Source organism: Felis catus, chromosome F2 (genome assembly GCF_018350175.1).
Source record: "Felis catus isolate Fca126 chromosome F2, F.catus_Fca126_mat1.0, whole genome shotgun sequence".
Lineage (NCBI taxonomy): Eukaryota > Metazoa > Chordata > Mammalia > Carnivora > Felidae > Felis > Felis catus.
In genome coordinates this window covers 9771298-9792610 of record NC_058385.1, presented here as the reverse complement: position 1 = coordinate 9792610, position 21313 = coordinate 9771298, and the positions used below count along the sequence as shown (strand labels likewise).

At 47.3% G+C, this 21313-nt stretch overlaps 1 protein-coding gene across 10 annotated transcripts in view; it reads right to left on the bottom strand.

Moving 5' to 3' along the window:
* FAM110B (family with sequence similarity 110 member B) overlaps nucleotides 1–20961 on the bottom strand; it is a 144520-nt gene extending 123559 nt beyond the window's left edge. For 5 of the 10 annotated variants that reach the window (XR_006592774.1, XR_006592773.1, XR_002739628.2 and 2 more), the window contains exon 1: nucleotides 20613–20961. The gene's annotated coding sequence lies outside the window, so the exon portion shown is untranslated. Of the gene's footprint in view, nucleotides 1–2885; nucleotides 2985–19358; nucleotides 20165–20612 lie in introns of those variants that run through there. The other 5 variants (XM_045050183.1, XM_023248664.2, XM_023248667.2 and 2 more) reach the window with 3 other exon arrangements.
* Between the last annotated feature and the right edge of the window lie 352 nt (nucleotides 20962–21313).

The following is a 21313-nucleotide window of genomic DNA, read 5'->3' as shown; positions in this document are numbered from 1 at the left end:
AAAATCTAATGAAGAACTTACAAACTCAACACCCAAAAAACAAATAATCCAGTGAAGACATGGGCAGAAGACATGAATAGACACTTTTCCAAAGAAGACATCCAGATGGCCAACAGACACGTGAAAAGATGCTCAACATCACTCAGGATCAGAAAAACACAAATTGCAACTATAATGAGATATTGCCTCACAGCTGTCAGAATGACTAAAATCAACAACACAAGGAACAACACGTGTTGTCAAGGATATGGGAAAAAAAAAAGGAACCCTCCCGCACTGCCAGGGGGGACGCAAACTGGTGCAGCTACTCTGGAAAACGATATGGAGTTTCCTCAAAAATTGCAAACGGAACTACTCTACCACCCGGTCACGGCACTACTGGGTATTTACCCAAAAGGTACACAAAAAATTTTTAATTCAAAGTGATACGTGCACCCCTATGCTTACAGCAGCATTATTTATAATAGCCAAACTATGGAAACAGCACAAGTGTCCGTCAATAGACGAATGGATAAAGAAGATGTGTTTTATACACACACACACACACACACACACACACACAAAGGAATATTATTCAGCCATAAAAAAGAGTGCAATCTTGCCATCTGCAACAACATGGATGAATCTAGAGGGTACTGCACTAATTGAAATAAATCAGTCAGAGAAAGACAAATACCATACGATTTCATTTGTATGTGGGCTTTCAGAAACAAAACAAATGAGCAAAGAAAAAAAAGTGAGAAACACACCAAGAAACAGATTTTTAAATACAGAAAACAAACTGATGGTTATCAGAGGGGAAGAGGGAGGAGGGATGGGTTAAATAGGTGATGGGGATTAAATGGTACACTTATGATGAGCACTGAGTAACGTATAGAATTGTGAATCACTATATTCTACACCTGAAACTAATAGAACATGGTATATCAATAATACTGAGATTAAAAAGAAAAAATTAACAAAGTGAAAATCTGGAAAAAAAGACATTTATTGGATGGGTCTGCTAACTGGACATTTCAAAAGAACAAGTCAGTAATCTTATATTCTCCAAATTAAACAGAGAAAAAGAGAAAGAAAAAAAATGAACTAAGTAGCAATGACTTGAGAAATAATATCAAACAATCCAAAATATGAGTAGAGGAGAGAGAATGATGGTATTTAAAATATTTTAAAGGAATGTGAATGAAATGTACCAAATTTGAAAAACATCAAACCGCTAACTCGAGATGCTCAATGAATCCAAAGCAGAAAAATACAAAGAAAACCATACCTAGACATATCACGGTCTAATTTCTGAAAGCTAAACATAAAAAGCAAAGGTATAATAAACAAACAAACAAATAAATCAATAGCAAGAGGGAACAAACACATTACATACAAAGATATTAATGACAGCCAGTTTCTCATTAGGAGAAATAGAAGCCAGAATTTGTCACGAGCAGATCCACATTACAGGAAATGATGCAGGAAGTTCTTCGGGTTGAAGGCAAATGACACCAAACAGAAGAACTCCGATCTACAAGAAGGAGTAAAGAGTGTAGGCATGGTAAAAGTGTGTATAAATATTTTAAAGGTTTTTCTTTTTTCTTTTTTTTTTTTACCTTTTTTAAAAAAGATAATTGGCTACAAAGCAAAACATACTATTGTCTTGTGAGGTTGATAACTTAGGTAGAAGAAAAATATGTAACAACAGATCAGCAGAGGGTAAATGGAAATGTATTGTTGTAAGGTTCTCAGATGAAACTGAAAGTTGTAATACGAATTCAATATTAAATAGATGGATCCTTAGAACAACCAGTAAAAAATAAAAACAAACCTTGGCTAAACAGCCAAGGAGATAAAATAGCATACTAAAAAATACCTGATAGGGGTGCCTGAGTGGCTCAGTCGGTTGGGCGTCCGACTTCGGCTAAGGTCATGATCTCACGGTCTGTGAGTTCGAGCCCCGCGTCGGGCTCTGTGCTGATAGCTCAGAGCCTGAGCCTGCTTTGGATTCTGTGCCTCCCCTCTCTCTCTCTTCCCACCTCTGCTCATGCTCTGTCTCCCTCTGTCTCAAAAATAAACATTAAAAAAGATGTTTAATAAAAAATACTTGATAAATCCAAACTTAGGCAGAACGAAAGGACAAACCCATCAAATAAACAGAAGACAAGTAACAAGAGAGTAGACTTAAAATTAGCCATATCAATAATTACCTCTCTCCCGATTTCCCTACCCACACTGTGCGAAGTTCAAGCCCAAAGCAAAGCCAGGTTCTCGACTTCGCCAATAGCCAAGCATCACCCGAGGCCCCTCCCCCAGAAATAAATAAGCCTAAGGCGAGGCCTTGAAATCTTTACTGTAAATATGTGTCTCAGGTGATTCTTACAAAAAAACCAGTTTGCATCTCATCTGTACCTTCAGGTTTTCACACCGATGCGGACAGACCCTAGGAGCCCCCGAGTCACGGGCTACATGACCTTGGCAAGTCAATTCATCTCCCTCAACGAGGCTCTCCTCTATACAATGGAGACATCTCCACCTTTCAGAAGTGGAGCCGTGCCACGCCTCAAACCTAACAGGTGCTCAAGTCTTTGCTGAAGGAATGAACGAGGAAATGTGCAGCACAGGTACCGTGACCACGTGCCCACGCTGCACGGTTCGGAAGCTAGTCCAAACGCCACTACCTGGGCACACGGGGCTTCTCCATCCCTCCGACCTCCCCAACCCGAACATTTCAGCTTAGGCTGCAAAACTCAATTGCTTGGAGCATCCCCGACTGGCCCGTGCCGTCTCACACTTCAGTTCCCTGACTTGGTCTGGCGCATCTGGCTGCAATTTCCCTCCTGAATTTCTCTCCCCAGCCCCCCACCCCCAGTCCATTCCTTCACCTGCGCAACACCTACCTTAGGGAGGTAGATGTGACTCAGCTCAGGGATGACCTTCCTCAGGAAAACTTCGCCAGGCACGTTCCCTTTTAGGCTAGCACATGCCGATCACCGCGCCTGGAAGCAATGAACATTGCAGGTGTCTCCCTAGAGCACTTCCTGGAGCAAAGGAGCACCTCGGCAAAAACCTGGGGACTACGGAGAGTTGGGGAGGGGGGTAGCCAGTCTTCCTGGCCAAGAATTGGACCTGTGACCGAAACAGTTCAAACAGGGGTAGGAAAGGCCCCGGGTGGGGAGGAACTGAGGTCCACCCACCCAACCAAGAGCCAGCCAGCATCAATGCACCAGGCACCCAGCTGAGCCCCCTGGATGTAGCTCCTCCAGGCCCCGTCCAGGCTCCCAGTGGCCACTGCCCCAGCAACGCGCTGACTGCAATTTCCCGAGACACCCCAGACCCCCACAGAAATGGGAGGATGAGACACATCATTTTTTGAGCCACCAAGTTTCATGGTCACTTCTTATGTAATGATAGACAGAGAATACAGATTTCACTTCAACTCCTAGGCTTCTTTTTGCTCCGTATACCCATTTATCTAAAAGTATCCGTTTCATAGATAAAAAAAAAAAAAAAATCATCAAAGAGCCACAGAGGATACATGTTCTAGCTCCCTCTGGCCACACTCACCAAAGAGACATCGGATTTCTCAGATTCTAAAATGGTTTAAAAGATACCCTAGTTTCTGTTTTGTGAGGTATTCAGATTAAATGGGTCGACTATATAATTACGCCGTAAAAATAGAATGAGTCAAATGATATGATAAGGAAGAGTTCGATATTCTTTGAGTTACACTTGTTTCCAAATAGGACTTATTTTAATTATAGAATACACATTTCATTACTTTAAATCCTTGTAACTCTTTAAATTTTTTTTTTAATGTTTATTTATTTTTGAGACGGAGAGAGACAGAGCATGAACGGGGGAGGGTCAGAGAGAGGGAGACACAGAATCGGAAGCAGGCTCCAGGCTCTGAGCTGTCAGCACAGAGCCCGACGTGGGGCTCGAACTCACGGACCGTGAGATCATAACCTGAGCCGAAGTTGGCCGCTCAACCGACCGAGCCACCCAGGCGCCCCTCCTTGTAACTCTTTAAAGACATGTTTCACTTCACGAAAGGCATTTTTACCTATGGACCCAAGAGTAAATTTAGAAATCACCTTTACTATATTCCTCCAAATTTAATCAAGTTAATAATATCTACATTAATTTTTATTGAAATAAGAAAAATTATTCCAAGAGTGTAAATTTTATGTACCCTAAAACAAAAAGAGCCTAGCTGTTTCAAAATAAAGAACATCAAATTTATCAGCTAAAAAAAAAAAAACACTCCCAAGAAAAGGATACCATTTTGTAAAAATATCTTTCATTTTTATTTTTTTGAATTTATTTATTTTGAAAAAGAGAGTGCACGTACACACACGCATAAACAGGGGAGGGGGTGGGGGAGAGAGAGAGAGAGAGAGAGAGAGAGAGAGAGAGAGAGAGAGAATCCCAAGCAGGCTCCATGCTGTCAGCACAGAGGCCAAAGCAGGGCTCAATTTCATGAGATCACAACCCACGCCGAAATCAAGAGTCAGACGCTTAACTGACTGGGCCATCCAGGTGCCTTTTTTTTGTCATAAAAACATTTTTTTAAACCTAAGGAAGTAAGTACACTTTTGTGGCTCAAAGTTTTTATGTTAACGAAAATACCTCAGAATCACTACGTTTAAAAATATTTTATGAAAACTGAATATGTTCCAGATTTCCATTAATTATTTTTATTTTAAAATAAAACACAGTTTTATCATAGTCTTGCTCCCAAGCGTCTAAAACTGTTGAATAAACGGTACTCTGAAAAGCAAATCATAACTCAGCTGATAATTTTTTCTTTTTCTTTTTCTTTTTTTTAGAAAGAGAGAGAGCATGAATGGTAGAAGGGAGAGAGACAGAATCTCCAGCAGGTTCCATACCCAGCGCAAAGCCTGATGCAGGGCTTGATCTCACAACCCTGAGATCGTGATCAGAACCAAAATCAAGAGTCGGACGCTTAACGGACTGAGCCACCCAGGCAACCCCTCAACTGATATTTTATTTTATTATTTTTTTAAAATTTTTTTTTCAACGTTTATTTATTTTTGGGACAGAGAGAGACAGAGCATGAACGAGGGAGGGTCAGAGAGAGAGGGAGACACAGAATCTGAAACAGGCTCCAGGCTCTGAGCCATCAGCCCAGAGCCTGACGCGGGGCTCGAACTCACGGACCGCGAGATCATGACCTGGCTGAAGTCGGACGCTTAACCGACTGCGCCACCCAGGCGCCCCTCAACTGATATTTTAAATGTGAGTATCCACACAGACTAAAGACGAAAGCAGAATGGTTAGGGGAAAACATACATACGCACAGCTTATTAAGCAGAAGTGTTACATTAAAAATTATGAGCTTTGTTTCAGATTCTTGATGAGAAATGAAAGCCTGTGATAAGGCAGATCTTTGTCGGGAGAACGTCTGTAACTCGGCCCTCTGCGGCATTTTCCCACAAGACATCCACCTTCCATGAGCCTCCCTCCCTCCCTCCTGTCCAGGATCCTGCAAAGTTTACTGTGCCTGGGGGCTCTCAGGGTAGCACCATGCACCCCTAAGATGAGGGTTTCACCCCGATCAGCAGTTCGGCATCCACAGGGAACCTGTTAGAAATGCAAACTCTCAGGTCCTCCCTGGACCTTGTTAATCAGAAACTCTGGGAGCCGACTGGCAATCTGTATTTAACCCTCTAGGTAAGTCTGCTGTTTTGGAGTCACTGACCCAGATCCAGGGCTCCCACAGCCACCTGTGTGCATCACTGTCACCAGCAAACTCCTCAGTGCCCCCCAATTCCTACCCGAAGAAGGTAGCCCAGGACACTACAGAATCCCAGACGTTCTTACTGGGTCGACAGTGTGGATCACTGGATTAGGCAGTCTTGAAGGCCCTTTCGAGGAAGAGCTGTTTCGCCAAGTCAGCCCCAGTAGTTCCCGTTTTGCTTGGGCACTTGCCAAGCCAGAGAGATTGGAAGGCAAGAGAACTCTGCACCCGCGGCTGCCGGGATCTTGATGCACAGAAAATCGCTGATCCCAGGAGACACAAGCTCCAGTCTCCTTTGCAGCACGGTGACAGATGCCCCAAACTGAAGGCCAGCCGCTTTGCCCCTCTCCTAGTCTGCTTACAAGCAGTTATCAGTTTACTTTGGTGTTAAAGAGAGATGTGACCTTATTTTCCAACACCGTGCCCCTGAGAGAGTGCCCTGAATAGATTCTGTTAAGTCTACCGTGGAGCAGATTCAGCTTGCGAGGCATCATGAAATAAACCCAAAATGAGAAGTCAAAAAGATGCCGCTGGAAATGGCGACAGCCATGGGGGTTGTGGGTGAAGCTGGGAAGTCAGGATGAAAACAACCTGGGTCTCAGCGCAGGGGACAGAAAGCCCACTGCCCAGCTCCCTCCAAACCCCCACTTCCCCATCCCAACAACAGAAAGTCCACTTTATATAGCAGCCCATTCTGATCTGGGTCAGCTGTGACCTTCATTAAGTTGAAACCCGCCTCCGTATCACTTTCCCCCGTGGGTCCTGGCTGGGCAATCGTCAGAGCATGCAGTCACTAATCCCTCCACCCCACAGAGGCTTTTCGAGTATAGTCAACTACTGTGTGCTGAGCCCAGAAATGTGCCGGGCTGGGCGTCTGGACAGGAGAGTAGCCCATCTCCATCCGACGAGACGTGCGGGTCGGGGGACGGCCATTGGGATATCCCAACCCCCCCCCCCCCCAATCTTCTTACACTGGCCTCAGCACTTGCTGTCATATTTCATGTTTGATATACATAGGTAAAGATTCTGGAACGCCAGGTATTTGCCTTCATTTGCGGTACGGAAAGAAATCTTTAAGTAAAGCCCAGTCAGTCTCAGTTGCACCCTATCTAATTCTAAAACAGCCTGTCTGGGTGGGGAGGTGCTCCAGGAAAACCGATCAGAGGGTCACCAACAATCCCTCTCAAGCCTGGGGGGGAAGCAGGGTTGGCAGAAGGGACATCCCGGGGGACGGTGAAATGCAGGAGCTCTGAGAACAGCTCCAGGCAGGGAGGCACCTGCCCGAGAAGGCAAATGCGGGAATGCTCGCTCACTCCATCTTGCCACCTCAGGGAAATGAGACACGCGACCCCAGGAAAGGGAAGAGCAGGCTGGGGGAGGGGGGTGGGCAGGGGGGAACGCCTCCTTCTGCCCACTGAGTATATGCTCTACACCAGCTTTTCCACTCCCCAGTGACTTGAAGATGCCACTGGTGCTACCTTTTGGCCCCAGTGTCCCTGTAGGCGGGACCATAGTAATACCAACACAGCAGTGTTGTTGTCAGAAGAAATGGGTAACCTCAGGTGACCGCCAACAGCACCCCCCCCCCAAGGCACAGGATCCCAAGGGTATGCCTGCCTCACGCTCCCGTCACCACACCCTCCCAGAGAATGCACTGCTCGTGGCCCAGAGACATCGCCAAAGCCCCCTTTGAGATGTTCTACCCAAGAGGCAATTAAGTTGGAAGAAATTTTCTGCCACAGGACTCCATAAAACTTGTAATTGGGGATGGGAAAAAAGAAATGACCTCTAAGTATTTTTCACACCCACAAAAGGTAAAGAATTAAACACCTGACCGCCCCAATGTAAATATTTAGTACGCAAGTTTCAACAAGGTCACGTAGGTAACTCCTACCTTCCGAATACCAAGGATTTTCAACAACCAACTTATAGACCAAAAATCACATTAAGAACTCTTCTGGTTTTACCGTGAACCCTGCCTTCTTTCACAAAAGATGTGAGATACCTTTAAGAAAAATTGTCATCAGAGGGAACCTGATGACAGGTCTAGTTTAAGAACCTAGAGAAAATTAAAGCACAGAAACCGGTCAAGACAGAGAAACACTACGCATAGTTTCCTACTAAGCCGCTATAGGTGAGCTTAAATTTTGCTTCCAGTTTATTGTTTCTGATCAAATTATTTGCCTCACATGTTTCTGACGCATTTTCAAGTGCGTAAAGTGTAGAACACCCCGGCTGCTAGCAGTGGAACAGGTACTTACTGACGTGTCCACCAAAACACAGAGGGAGATGTCATGGCCACCTCTGGAATAGTCTTCAACCCAAACAGAGGGCAGGAGGGACAAGAGGGCCACGCTGTCAGGAAGATGATTCTAAAAGGACCCAAGATAACTCCTGGCCGCCCAAATGCTGCCTAGCGCCACCTACGTGGAAGGTCAAAGTTGACAAAACCAAAGCAGTGGAGGAGCTCCGTAAACTCGAGAAAGAATCTTCCCCAACAAATAAGCCTCTTGGATTGTTAAGAGCTCAGTCGGTTCATAATTTTCAACGGAAGTCCCAAAAGCCTGGTCAGAAGGCAGAATTATGCGCTTCTGTCCCTAGCGAGCAAAGCCAGAATGTTCTTTGAGAAGTAACAGTTTTGAAGGACCCACTCTAGTACATGGGCCCGGTGAACCCAGATGTCTACTTGAAATTTGCTAAGAGGGTAGATCTTAAATGTTCTCGCCACACACACGTGCGCGTGCGCGCACACACACACACACAAGGTAACTCCGTGAGGTAGTGGATGTGTTACTTAGCTTAACTGTGGCCACCATTTCATAATGCATACATATGCCAAAACTTCACGCTGTATATCCTATGTATGATTTTTCTTTGTCAATGGTAATTCAGTAAAGCTGGAAGAATATAAATAAAACCAATTAGGGAAAAAAACCCTCTCATAAATGAAGGTGCCATATATGTTAGATATGAGGCATTAAGGATAACAATTTTAGTTTCAGACCAATTAATACTACGCCATTCTCTGGGGCCGCAGAGGTGAGGTGCCTACACACACATGCCTCTACCGATGCGTTACCAGCGAGTGTGCGACTTTATTGGAGGTTTTCTTTCTCGCCAGAGGAAATGTTGAGGTTAGGGATGATGTATTATTAATTTTTATTCTCAGCACTCAACGGAGCGCCGTGAGCACATATAAACTCAATAAATGTGTTCGCTGAATGGGATCCAGACCATTCGGCAGAACGTGGCTGGTGTGGCATGCCTCCTTTCAGACCTGGTCAAACTTGACCTCTTCACAGACGACCTTCGTTTATGTTCCCTCGTGTCACCCAAATGGAACAAGCTCTCCGGGAAGCCTGAGAGCATCCCCACCTGTTCCTGACACCACAATCAATACAAGATATTCCGAGAACCGAGTTCAACCAGCTACAGACACAGTCACGCAATCAACCACGATTCTATGGGCTCCATGTTGCTCTCGAGCTGATCAGCGGAGATGTTTCAAATGTTTTTACAGAGAGCCAAATAGAAACCTACAGAATCATTCCGATCTTCTAGGCTAGTAACCTTATGAAAAAAAAAATGAGGTTAGCTTGGCATGATTTGTTCTTCGTGAAACGATTCTTGCTTTCAGTTATGACTATTTCCTTCCCTGCGAGTACACAACCATCTGCTTAACACTATGTTTTAGAACACTGCCAAGGATAGGGAGTAAAATAATTGAATTGTAGAGTCTAGAACGGCATCCTCCCATGGAAATATAATGCAAGCCACAGATGTGAGCCATATAGGTCATTTCAAATCCTCTTGGTAGGTGTATTAAACATTAAAAAGAAGGAGATGAAATTAATTTTGACAGCATACTTTATTCAACTCAATCAATCCAAAATATCATTTCAACTTGTAATATGAAAAGTATTAATGAGGGATTCTGCATTCTGTTTTCAAACGAAATCTGCAAAATCCGAGATATCGCACCTGCAGGATATCTGAAGTCATGCTAGCCACACAGCCGGTGCTCAGGAGTCATGGGTGGCCACCGTATTGGACAGTGTGGGTCTGGAATCTCTTGTCACTTTCTGAAAAACCAGGGCATTTATCTCGATTCTGGCACCTCTCGTCTTCTCCGTGATCTCTTGGGATTATTACCAAGAGTAATGCCTTGATTTCAGCCGCCAACTCCTTCGGCATCTGAGAAATCACTCACCTCCATCTTGAGATGCAAAGCCACTCAGGTAGCTTAAGGCTGAAGCAGATATTCGCAAGAATAAGTCATGAGGCAGAGATCTACCTTTATGCCTTTGCATTCAAGTTATTTAAACATCATAAAAAACATGATTGTTTCTTCTGCCCTTTTTCATTCAGACCATATGTGGTCAGGGAAAATAATTAAAGAGGAGACATGACAGAAGCCTTTTAGGGTGGCCAGGACTGCACGAAGCAGAGCGGAGGCGAAGGGGCGCCCGAGGCAGAAGAAACAGCAGGTGCAATGCAGAGAGACACCAGAGGCACACGGGAGCCACACTGGGAAGAACAGGAATGGCATGTTAATAAGACTTTGTTTTGAGCATGCGGTCCGGGCTTGGAGCAGGTGAACAAGGTGATAGACGGATACCTTGGCTAATGTTGGAGATGGCACAAGAGAGGCAGGAAAGGGAAGAAGGTTCAGGGCAGGGCCATGAAACAGAAAGGGCCATGGCCAAGGAATGGACTAAGGTGGAAGATGCACCGAGAATGCAGCCAGGCAGGGGGCTCAGTCACTTAAGCATCCTACTCTCTGACCCGGCTCAGGTCATGATCTCAAGGTCATGGGATGAGCCCATGCTGACAGTGTGGAGCCTCCTTGGGATTCTCTCTCTCCCTCTCTCTCTCTGCCCCTCCCCCACTTGCTCATGCTCTCTTTCTCCTTCTCTCAAAATAAATACACTTAAACAAAAAAAAAAAGAATGCCGAGACGGGCAAACAGGAGAGATATTTCAGACTCAGGGACAGAGAGGATGTCAAAGGGGACCAGGGTCCTAACTTCAGTATTAAGATGCTACACATGAGCTGGCAAGAACCATCCATCTGAAGGCCTCTCTCCCTCACGGGGCACATTCCTGATGTCAGCGTCAGCTCAGATGCAGGGGAAAGAATTCACCCCTTTCCGAAGACAAGCTTTTCATGATTCCTACGCTGTCATTTCATTAGACCACAAAGCATCGACTAATCGATTAAAAATCTATGAGCACAGACAAAAGTTGTCTTGCTTGCGACTACGTTTGCTAGGTCAGGTTTGAGGCATTTACCCTTTTATTGGGAGAGGGGAGTTTCTTACAGGAGTTTGGCTTCTTCATTTATCAAAATGCAAGGGGAAAAAATGCCTGCTGACATCATATTCCCTTTATATGACTTTCCGTTCCAAGACGGGATAGAGGGGCTGAAAAGTGATGGAAAAAAGAAAACGTGATGAAGCTAAAATAAAAATAAACATAAAATAAAAAGATGAACGTTTGCTAAGCTTTCTTTTTCTCCTAAAATAAAAAGATGAACCTTTGCTTCATCGATGGTGTGTCCCCCATGTCACGTAGGCATCGCTGGGGTACACGGGACCCCATTTGCAAAGCACACGGACAATTTCAGCACGAGCACCCAGACACTTCAGAGGACGGACAAGGTCAAAAGCAGCACTGAGGTCACTTCCATTCTCCTGCAACAGGCAGTGGCCTGGCATGAGGACTAAAGAAGTGTACCCATCAACCTGACTGGGCCACCAGGTGCCCAGATACTTGGTTAAGCAAGAGTGTGCTTGGAAGGATGTTCCTGGGTGAGATTAACACTTGAACCTGTCCACTGAGTGAAGCAGACTGCCCTCCCCGCCCCACCCCCCCCACCCCCCCCCCGACGCGGGTGGGCCTCATCTAGTCTGTGGAAGGCTTGAATACCACAAAAGGGGAGAAGGGACAATCTGATTGCTGCCAGACTCTGTGAGCTGAGACATCGTCTTGCCCTCCCCTCACACTGGAACTTATACCATGGGCTCCCCTGGGTCTCCAGGCTCCAGGTGACAGATCTGGGACTTCCCAGCCTCCATACCCGCACGAGCCACTTCCTTATAATAAATCTCCCTTAAAAAGGGACGGAGACAGGGATAGAGGCAGAGACAGCAACCTATAGATTCTGTTTCTCAGGAGGATCCTGACTAACACAAGGTCTGTATGAATCTGGTAAAATACAAGGTCCAAATTAAAATGAAGATATTTAAGTATTTCGGACACCAAATGTATAAACACGTCTCATCACGTCTTCGTGTCCTGACCTTACAAGGTCTCGGTGATGCCGTCTCTCGATCGCTAACTCGCGGCCCCTAAACACCTTTTGGGAAAGGTCCGAAGGGCAGAGAGAGCTTTTCAACAGCTGAATGCCTCGCGTTCAATGCCTCACATCAACTCCTATCTTTTCGGTGGAATATTCACGTAAAACCAATTTCCAAACAACACACGTTGATACGTATTTCAACTTACCACGAGATGCAGATGTGTGTGGTTGGAAAACTCTTCCCCCTCCAAGAGCTATACATTTCAATCCGCTAACAGGAGTCAGATAGAATAAAATCTCCATGAAATTAAATAACTGAGCTGCTAGACAGCTAGCTGATCCCTTCAAAGATGGCGGCCACGCTGACCAAAGCACTAGGAGAAGGTTTACGTGGTCACACACCCGATCCGCGCTGCAGGTTGGACCAAAGCCCGCAAAAGCGAGGTATCGCACCCATGAGCGGCCATATTCAGAACCGGCACAAAGATCTCTCTTCTCCTCTCATGGTCACTACACAAGAACAAAATTTATTGGGAAGAATAACATTTGATTCTGAAAAATCACAACATTCCAATGAATGACCACTGGAATGAGCACAGGCCAGGGGACAGATTAAAAGGATTTTTTAAATCCCCAACTCACAGTCAAGAGGACAATGAGCCTTCCCATTTCACCTTGTTCTGACCGCAGAGTCAAGACACAGAGCGTTGTCAGGATTCACTGGTATTTCTCAGCACGTCTGAGTTCCTAGTTTCCAACGGTCTGTTTCTGACCCACTGTGGAAGCGATGACCCCCTGGTAGCCAGGGAAGAGAGAGCTTGTACGTGTATGTGAATAAATATGCGCACACATCCACGATGGTGGGGTGTCCGCACGGAGATTTGAAAATAAGTCCTTTGATGTTAGTCACTAAACTCCACTCAAAGACTGCAATCAACAAGCAAGTACCGTGAAAGATTAAAAGCCTGGAAAAGAATATGCAAATAATTTCCTTTTGCAAAATACAAACAACATGAAAATGCCCCAACCAAAGTCACTGCAATGAGATGGGGCATCACAAGTAACTGAATATAACTCAGAAGCAGGGGAGATAGCCCACAGTCCACGCAGCTGACCGGGCAGGTCTATGAGGCTGACGGCTGTGGCCACAATGTCAGGGCCGGCTTCTGGAATGGCCAGCACAGTTTCCCAAGCACTGGTTGCATTTTTACAGTGGGTGCATTTCTCTATCGTGTTTGCTCTTGTGGTTTTTAGAGAGGGACTAGGTGCCTGAAAGCTGGCATCTCAGACTTTAGGGCCTTCGAGGTCCCACAGGCAAGGACCTCCTCAGCTCCCACCCCGGTCGGAGAGCCTGCCAGGTGCCTGGCACCGTTTCCGGCCAACTAGGAGATTCAGCAGCTTCCGTGGATTCAGCAGCTTCCGCGACAGCATGCCTCTCACCCTGGAAACTGTATTTTCAATATGTAAACAAATCCCACAATTTCAGCGAGGCATGAGGGCTGTGCAGAAAATGCGGCAGGACGATGGGAAAGAGCGAAAGAAGGGTGGTCGGAGAAGGGGCGACCTCAGCTTCAGCGGTCAGGGTGAGTCTCTGGAAACGTGACCCTCGTCCTGGGACCCGTGTGATGAGAACATACAAGAGCGATGGACGGGGGCGCCTGGGTGGCTCAGTCGGTTCGGCGTCTGACTCTTGATTTTGGCTCAGGTCAAGATCTCGATGGTTCATGAGTCTGACACCGCCCCACCCCCGCCCCGGCTCTGCACTGATGGAGTAAAGCCTGCTTGGGATTCTCTCTCTCTCTCTCTCTCTCTCTCTCTCTCTCTCTCTCCCTGCCCCCCGCCCCGCCCCATATTCTCTTTCTCTCTCTCAAATAAATAAATAAACACTTAAAAAAGAGACAGATGGAAAAAGGCACAAAATCTACGAGACAGTAACACGTAACAGCAACTCATCTCTGTGGAGCACCAGGCATTGGGCAGCATCATCTTACTTAACCCTCACGGCAATCCGATGCTATACGTTATCCCCGTTTTACAGATCAGGAAACTGAGCTTCCAGAAGCCTCCACAACTCGCTCAAGTTCACACAGAGCCGATCTCCACACCCAGAAAAACTCAACTATAAAACCTCGTCTCAGTCTGTCGGTCATGGGCTCCACCACTTGCTGGCTTACAGCTAAGTGTTTGGCCTGGAATCCGCATGGCCCTGACCGAGCCCTCACCCTGCCCTCACCCTGCCTTGCTCCCAGTGTAACAGAAATAAAGCTTGTGATTCCCAAGGGCTCTGCCACCCCGTTTTGAATGTGCACACAGCGTCTGTGACTCCCCTTGAATCTGACGAGTCCGGGCCGTCCCAATTTCCTTTATCTCTGACACTAACAGTCTGTTGTGCATCTGGGGGCAAAAGAATCTGTGAATGCCTTCTCTACACGTTTTTAAAGTATCAGAAAGACTGCTTCCACCGGATGCAATTGTCTAGCTTCCAGTCCTGAGGTAGGGGATTCCACTATATATGACCACCTCCCCCCGGCCCAGGTCCTTCCAAATAACAGGATTCGGTTTGTATCACTGATACGCAAATAGAAATAAAACAGAAAGCAGCAAGGCCCTCTCAGCGTGAGCTCCAGAATGTACCCTATTTCACCGATTCTAAGACACATCTGTTTTCCCATTTTAATACCTGAAATGAGGATTCATATCACAGCGGGTGGTGCGTCACAGTTTAACTGGTAGTATGTTTTCTCTTCTGCCATACGATAACTATGCATCTTAAGATCAACAGTGGGTTAGGTTAGGAGACATTCAAAACAGTGCCAATATCAGGCTCCCCACCCCTCATCTCCTTTCTTTCCTCCCAGCCCAACTGGCTGGTCACCACAACAGCTTTCTCATTGACTCCCCATTTCCACTCTTTCCCGACAGTCCATTCTCCAAAAGGTGGGCCACGTGAGCTGCCGGAGCCTGGTCCTCCTTGCGTCCCACCCTCCAGCAGCTCTCACGACTTTAGAATAAACAGAAACTCTCCCCTCCATGGTCTTCAAGGCCCTGCTGACCTGGTCCCTCTGCTGCAAGTTCCCGTTCTTCACAAATGCAGGTTCTGTCTGCCTCAGGGCCTTTGCACAAGCCACCCTCTCTACCCAGGGACTTTCCAGAGGTTGCCCCCCGCCTTTTTTTTTTTCACTTAAGGCTCAGCTCAAACATCCTTCTTGGAGCCCTCCCAGACCACCCAGCCCAGTTCAGATGGTCACTGTCATTCCTGACTGAACTTACTACTGCTTTAAACTAGCTTTTCATTTGTTTATCTTATTAGCTTTTGCTTCCACTTATGCCATAAAGCCTAAAAGAGGTAGGAACCTTGTCTTCCTTGGACACTGCTTATCCCCAATACCCAGGCAGGTGCACAAAGGATCCTCTATAAATACCCATTTAACATAATAACCATAATAGAAGATATTACTAAGCTACATTTATGTGTATAGTTACTATTTAATTTTTTTTAAGTTTATTTATTTATTTTGAGGGAGGGGGCAGAGAGAGAATCCCAGGCAAGATCCCCACTGTCAGCACAGAGCCCAGTGCAGGGCTCCAATTCACAAACTGTGAGATTATGACCTAAGCCGAAATCAAGAGTGGGACACTTAACTGACTAAGCCACCCAGGCGCCCCTCACAGTTACTTCCTTTTCATTAAGTTCCAGCCAATGGGACAAAAAAAAAAATGCTGACAATGATCATTTTGAAGTGTATCTGTGATTCTTCCTGAAAAGTCAAAAAAAAAAAAAAAAAAAAAAAGAGAGAGAGAGAGAAAGAAACAAAGAAAGAAATAAACTTCCAGTGGGGCTTATGAGGAACAAATGCTTTGCCTTCCCAGATAACCACTCAGAAATTTCCCATATGTTTCTAAATTGTATCTTTAAAAGCTTTATCTAGACTGGATAATTTCAAAACCCATTGATTTTGCTCGGATGTATATATAAAACATACCACAGAATTCTTATAATTCTTCTAGAAAACCTGTCGGCCAAGTGACATACTGTTTCCTTTTGCTCAGTATTCACCTTTGAACTTCCCTCTAAAGTGTTTACAATTTTAAACCCCAGCTTTAGCTCCAGTTCCAGTTTGAAATTGTTTAAATCATCCACATGGTCACTATTTCTATCACCAAACATACACTGGAAAGAGGAAGCAATTTGCTTCATCTACTAACTACTAAAGTTTCTAAAACAAAACAAAACGAAGAAATGAGTCTTATGTCTTTGAATGCTGTGGTCTTCTGTAATTCTCTTTATGAGACTCAGTGTTACAAATGTAAACATTATATTCGTCCTTTCTCACAAGAAGGAGGAAATCTAACGTGTCAGAAAAGGAAGATACATGACGGAAGGTCATTCATGTTGCGTTACAAAAGATCATCTAGAAACAAACCCAGGCTTAAAAACAGGAGGAAAATGTATTCTGCAGAAATTCTGAAGCTTTGCCCATACCTCAATTATCTGCAGTTACCTGCGTGGATGATGACACACACAAACAAAGAAAAATTGTATTTCTTACTACTTTCTCCCCAATCTTCCGGGCCGGACGATCCTGTAACGTATCCATCCAAACTTCAAAATCAACGCTACCTTTAGTTTCTTTGGTAAACATTTTGGGCAGAATTTGTGTTCTCTTCTGAACAATTCCCCCAGACGACTTCTTTGTATTTCTATAACAATGTCAATTTTAGTGGCTGCGAGAAACATGAAATTAGGCTCTGGCTAAAATGTCAGGTTGAAAAAAATGAGCACACTGAAAGAAGTGTTCATCCAACGTTTCATTCATCACCATAACGTATTTGATTATTTGATGTTTTTAAGTGATCAAAATGAAAAAAAGGTCCTTTAACCCAAGGGAAAGAAAGTCGGTGGGGGTTCAAGGAGGCTAAGACTTTCACCAGATCCCCTGAGCCAGAAAGCCAGAAACAGTCCTAACACTACCCCTTCATCCTCTAGGCCATGTGCATTCGCCTTTACATAGATCAAGAAAGTCAAACCTGCCACCCTTCTCCTCAACCCTCTTAAAATAAGGAGGCTTTAATAAAGTATTGCAAAATCTTAAGAGGTGGCCTCTAAGCACTAAAATTAGCTTAAGGTCTCCTGCCTTGTACCCCTTAATGACTAAGCACTGCTCAAGAACTTCAAAGCATGTCACTTGGTTATGAAGAAGAGATCTGTTGGTATCAGACCCAAAAAGAATGTAGGGGAGCACCTCCAAGACAGAGGTTATCCCCCTCGGTGTGGTGGAAAGATTCAGGGGCTCCGGGGCACACACGGCCCAGGGGTAAAACCACTGTGATTCACCCAGTCACTTTGCGTCACCAGTAGAAAGGAGATAACAACTATCCTGCTTTGGAAGAAAGAGAACATGCTGTCAACTGCCCAGAACGAGGCCGGTCCCCGAGCCGGCCCACAGAGACAACTCAGATTACAGTCCAGAAAGCCTTCTTCTTCTGAGTCCTCTTATTCACTCGCTACCCTTGGTGCTGTACTAAATAGAATGGATATATTTTTTCTCGGATGAGTCATGGCTTTGCAGAGCTTCAGATCCTTCGTCCTGCATATCAATTCTCACTGCATCATACCGGGAGTCAGAAAACTGGTAAAAACGAGAATAAATGAGAAGTTGTTCTCTCTCTATTTTTTTTAATGTTTGTTTACTCATTTTTGAGAGAGAGAGAGAGAGAGAGAGATAGGGAGGGGCAGAGACAGAGAGAGAAGGAGGCAGAATCCCAAGCAGGCTCTGCACCATCAGCACTGAGCCCGGTGCAGGGCTTGAACTCATGAACCGTGGGATCGTGACCTGAGCCAAAACCAAGAATCGGAGGCTTAACCGACGGAGCCACCCAGGCGCCCTGAGAAGCTGTTTTCTTAAATCAAGTCATGACGTGACTGGGTTTCTTATCATTTGTTTCTCTCTCTTAAAAGTTAAGTATTGAAAAAAGGTCCAGGTTACAGGGTGTCAGGGTAGTCAGAGGGTTAAGGCGTGAGACCCCTGATTTCAGCTCAGGTCATGATCTCACAGTCGTGAGATGGAACCCCTTGTCAGGGAGCCTGCTTGAGATTCTCTCCCCACCCCCCGCCCCTCCCCTGCTCTAAAATTAAAAATTAACAAACATTTTTTTTTAAGTCCAGGTTACTTGGAGATCCTCTGGGCTCAGAACAATCAACCTTCTCCTATCACGGAAAAAAATGAGAGTAAAGAGTACGGTCGATCAAATAAGATTTTTACAAGCACCGTTCGTCGTAACACCTGGAATACCGTGGCTTTTCAGAGAGAAAAATGTGGCCAAGTAAGCAGTCTAAAAAAGTTGGACATACAAAGGACAGACTTTTTGCAGAGTTGATTCCTAAGGAGGCCGTTAGACGGGATCGGTGTGGCGGGAGTATATTTTGGGGAGAGGGCAAACAATGGGATTACGAAATTAATCCGGCCCATTCTCCTGGACCACAAATGGGCCTCGTCTATGCCAGCATTACCCACAGCTCCACCTACCTGCCACACTGTGTCTACAGCAGCTATGGTATGGCAGGGCCCCAAGAGTTAATGCCATGCCTCTGCTTAGCTAAGTAAACTGTTTGGGAAAGAGAGAGATATCATTTCAAAGTTAAAAGGGCTGGGGGCAGGGGGAGAAAACCTCACAATGAATGCACACTTCCGACAACCTTTTAAAATACCTAGGTAGCAAACGTAATTGTTTGGGTACAGACACTCGGCAAGTAAGTCGTTTTAATTTTTCTCATGTTAGCTAATTAGGCTGCTCTAGAGATTTGAAGTACAATTAAGAATTACAGGATCTGGGTGATGTATATACAGGGCACACATTTGTATTTTATTCCCTTTTGACCCAGCGGGAGTTACCTAACTGTTGTGCCAATATGCTTCTTTCAAGTACAAATGGAAGTATTATTGTCAACCTAGAGAACGTGGGGGTTCAGAATGGGGTCCAGACTGGGTTTCTCCCAGTGGCCAGGCTTCCCCTCAATTAGGCCCTTAAGGATAATTAAGTCTCCTTACTATGAAATGTACCTGGATAGGCCTGTTCAGGACTATGCTGGCCCTTACAGATCTCCTTACTGTGCAGAAGAAAACACGCAACAGATCGTCAGTCATAACAAAACAACAACCCGATCTCAATTCTGATCTAAAATTAAACCACATACTTAAAATAGACCATGCCTTAGAAACTCTTCCATGTTAAAACCAAAAACAACTGTACAGAAAAACACAGGGACTGATAACAAAAATTAAAAAAAGAAAAGTAGGGTGATACTCACCTAGCACTGGGTTTCGGGCACTGCTCAAAGCGCTTTACCGATTATCAGGATGACAAAGCACGGCCACCTCCCTGTTCAATTAGTGACTTTACTGTTGTGAGATCCATACTAGCACCAGAAATATCGTAGGATAAATCAGTGGGGATGTTACGGGCAAAGAAGGCTGGCTTATCGTCACCTCGCCCTTAGGTTAAAATAATTATGCTTATTAATAAATAGCTCATCTGAATGACCAGGGGTTGTGATGTCACAAAATATATACAAGTTAGTACAGGTATTTTCCATAGAATGACTCTAAGTGTGAATTGGGGCGGAGGGGAGGGGGGAACCCAGTGTGCCCGGATCTCAGGCAGCGAAGAAAGCCCGTCCATTTCTGCGGCTCACGAAACGAGTCACAACTTGAAAGGGTCAAGAAGCCGGGCACCAGGTGTTTTCCTTCCACTTTCCCCGAGTAACTGAAGCACACGGCAAAGTCACCCCTGCCACCCTCCCCGCAAGCCTGCGCAGAGGCACCACTGTCACTGCCATTTCCACCACGCTGCTCCTGCTCCGACAACAATCGGCGGGCACCAGGCTGGGCAGCGGGCACCGGCGCCTCCCCACAGCCTGCAACGCGCTGTGCTGCGAAGTTATGAGCTCCGCTGGGTGACGGGGGCACGAGGGAGCCAAGGATACTTTCATTCCCTCTCGAATCTGTGTGCTTTCAAAGAAAGTGGAGACGAGGGAGGCGCGGGTGGAGCTGGAGGGGGCAACCAAATACAAACTTTCGGAGCCTCTGAATCTGCATTTCTTGCCAGAATGGCCCAGCCGGCGATCGGGAGATCCAGACACACCCCCCCCCGCCCCCCCTCCCCCACCCCAACAAGTATTCAGCCCCGGAGGCTGCAGACCCCGCGAGGAGACGCGGTCCCTCGCCTGCCCGCTCCCCCAGCAGCAGGCAGCAGGCGCGCTCGGGGAGCCCGCCGCTCGCGCCCCGCAAGCCCGCCCGGCTCCGCAGCGCCCCTGCCCGGCCTCCCCGCCCAGCCCGGACGCGCAGCCGGGCGCCTCCCCCCTTCGCGGCCCACACCGCCGGCCGGGGTCCGTCCGGGCCAGCGCGGCTGCGGGACCGGGCCGGACGGACAGCCAGGCGCGGCGCGGAGGCTCGGGGGCGGACCCGGCTGCGCTCCGGCCGCGCGCGCCTCCCGCATTGTCCGCAGCCGGGGCGCCGCGCGGCCCCCCGCCCCGACCCCCAGCCCCTGCCCGGCCCGGCCTTACCTCGGCCGCGCTCCCCGGCCCCGGGCGGTGCGGTCCCCGGCCGGGCGCCAAGCTCCCGGGGACGACGGGTAGGAAGGTCGGGCCCGCCACACACGGGGTCCGGGCCGCCGGCGCCGCCGGAGGGCCGAGCGCGGGCCGCGGGGGCCGCCGAGTCCTCGCGCCGCCTCCGCGGGGCCACGGATACGGAGCTGCCCGCGCGAGCCGAGGCGGCCCGGGACGCAAGGCCGTGGAGGGCCCGGCCGGCGGCGGCCGCGATGGTTCGGTCTGCACCGAGTGGGAGGGCTCAGGCGGGCTTCGCGGAGCGCGAGGGAGGGAACTTGGAGCGAGTTGCCGCGGCCCAGAGCGCGTGTCCCTGTGGAGTGTGCACGCCCCTAAAGAGCGCCCCGCCCCGCCCCCGCCCCGCCCGCCCCTCCCCTCCTCACCCCCTCCCCGTTCCCGCCCCCTCGCACCCCCACTTCCAGCCCGGCCCCCTCCCCCACTCCCTCCTTGGCCCCACCTCCAAACCCCTTCCACACCCCCACCGCCGCTCCCACCCCGTGGGGGGGTGGAGAGGGGGGGAAGAAGCCACAGGGTCTCCGCTGCCGCCGGAAGCCCCACATTAGACCAAGGCGCCGGGGACCCTGGAGTCCCTTTTGTGAATGCGGTAACCACACCTGGTAGTCAACCCATCCAGATGATCTGGGTGCCTGACATTTTCCGTG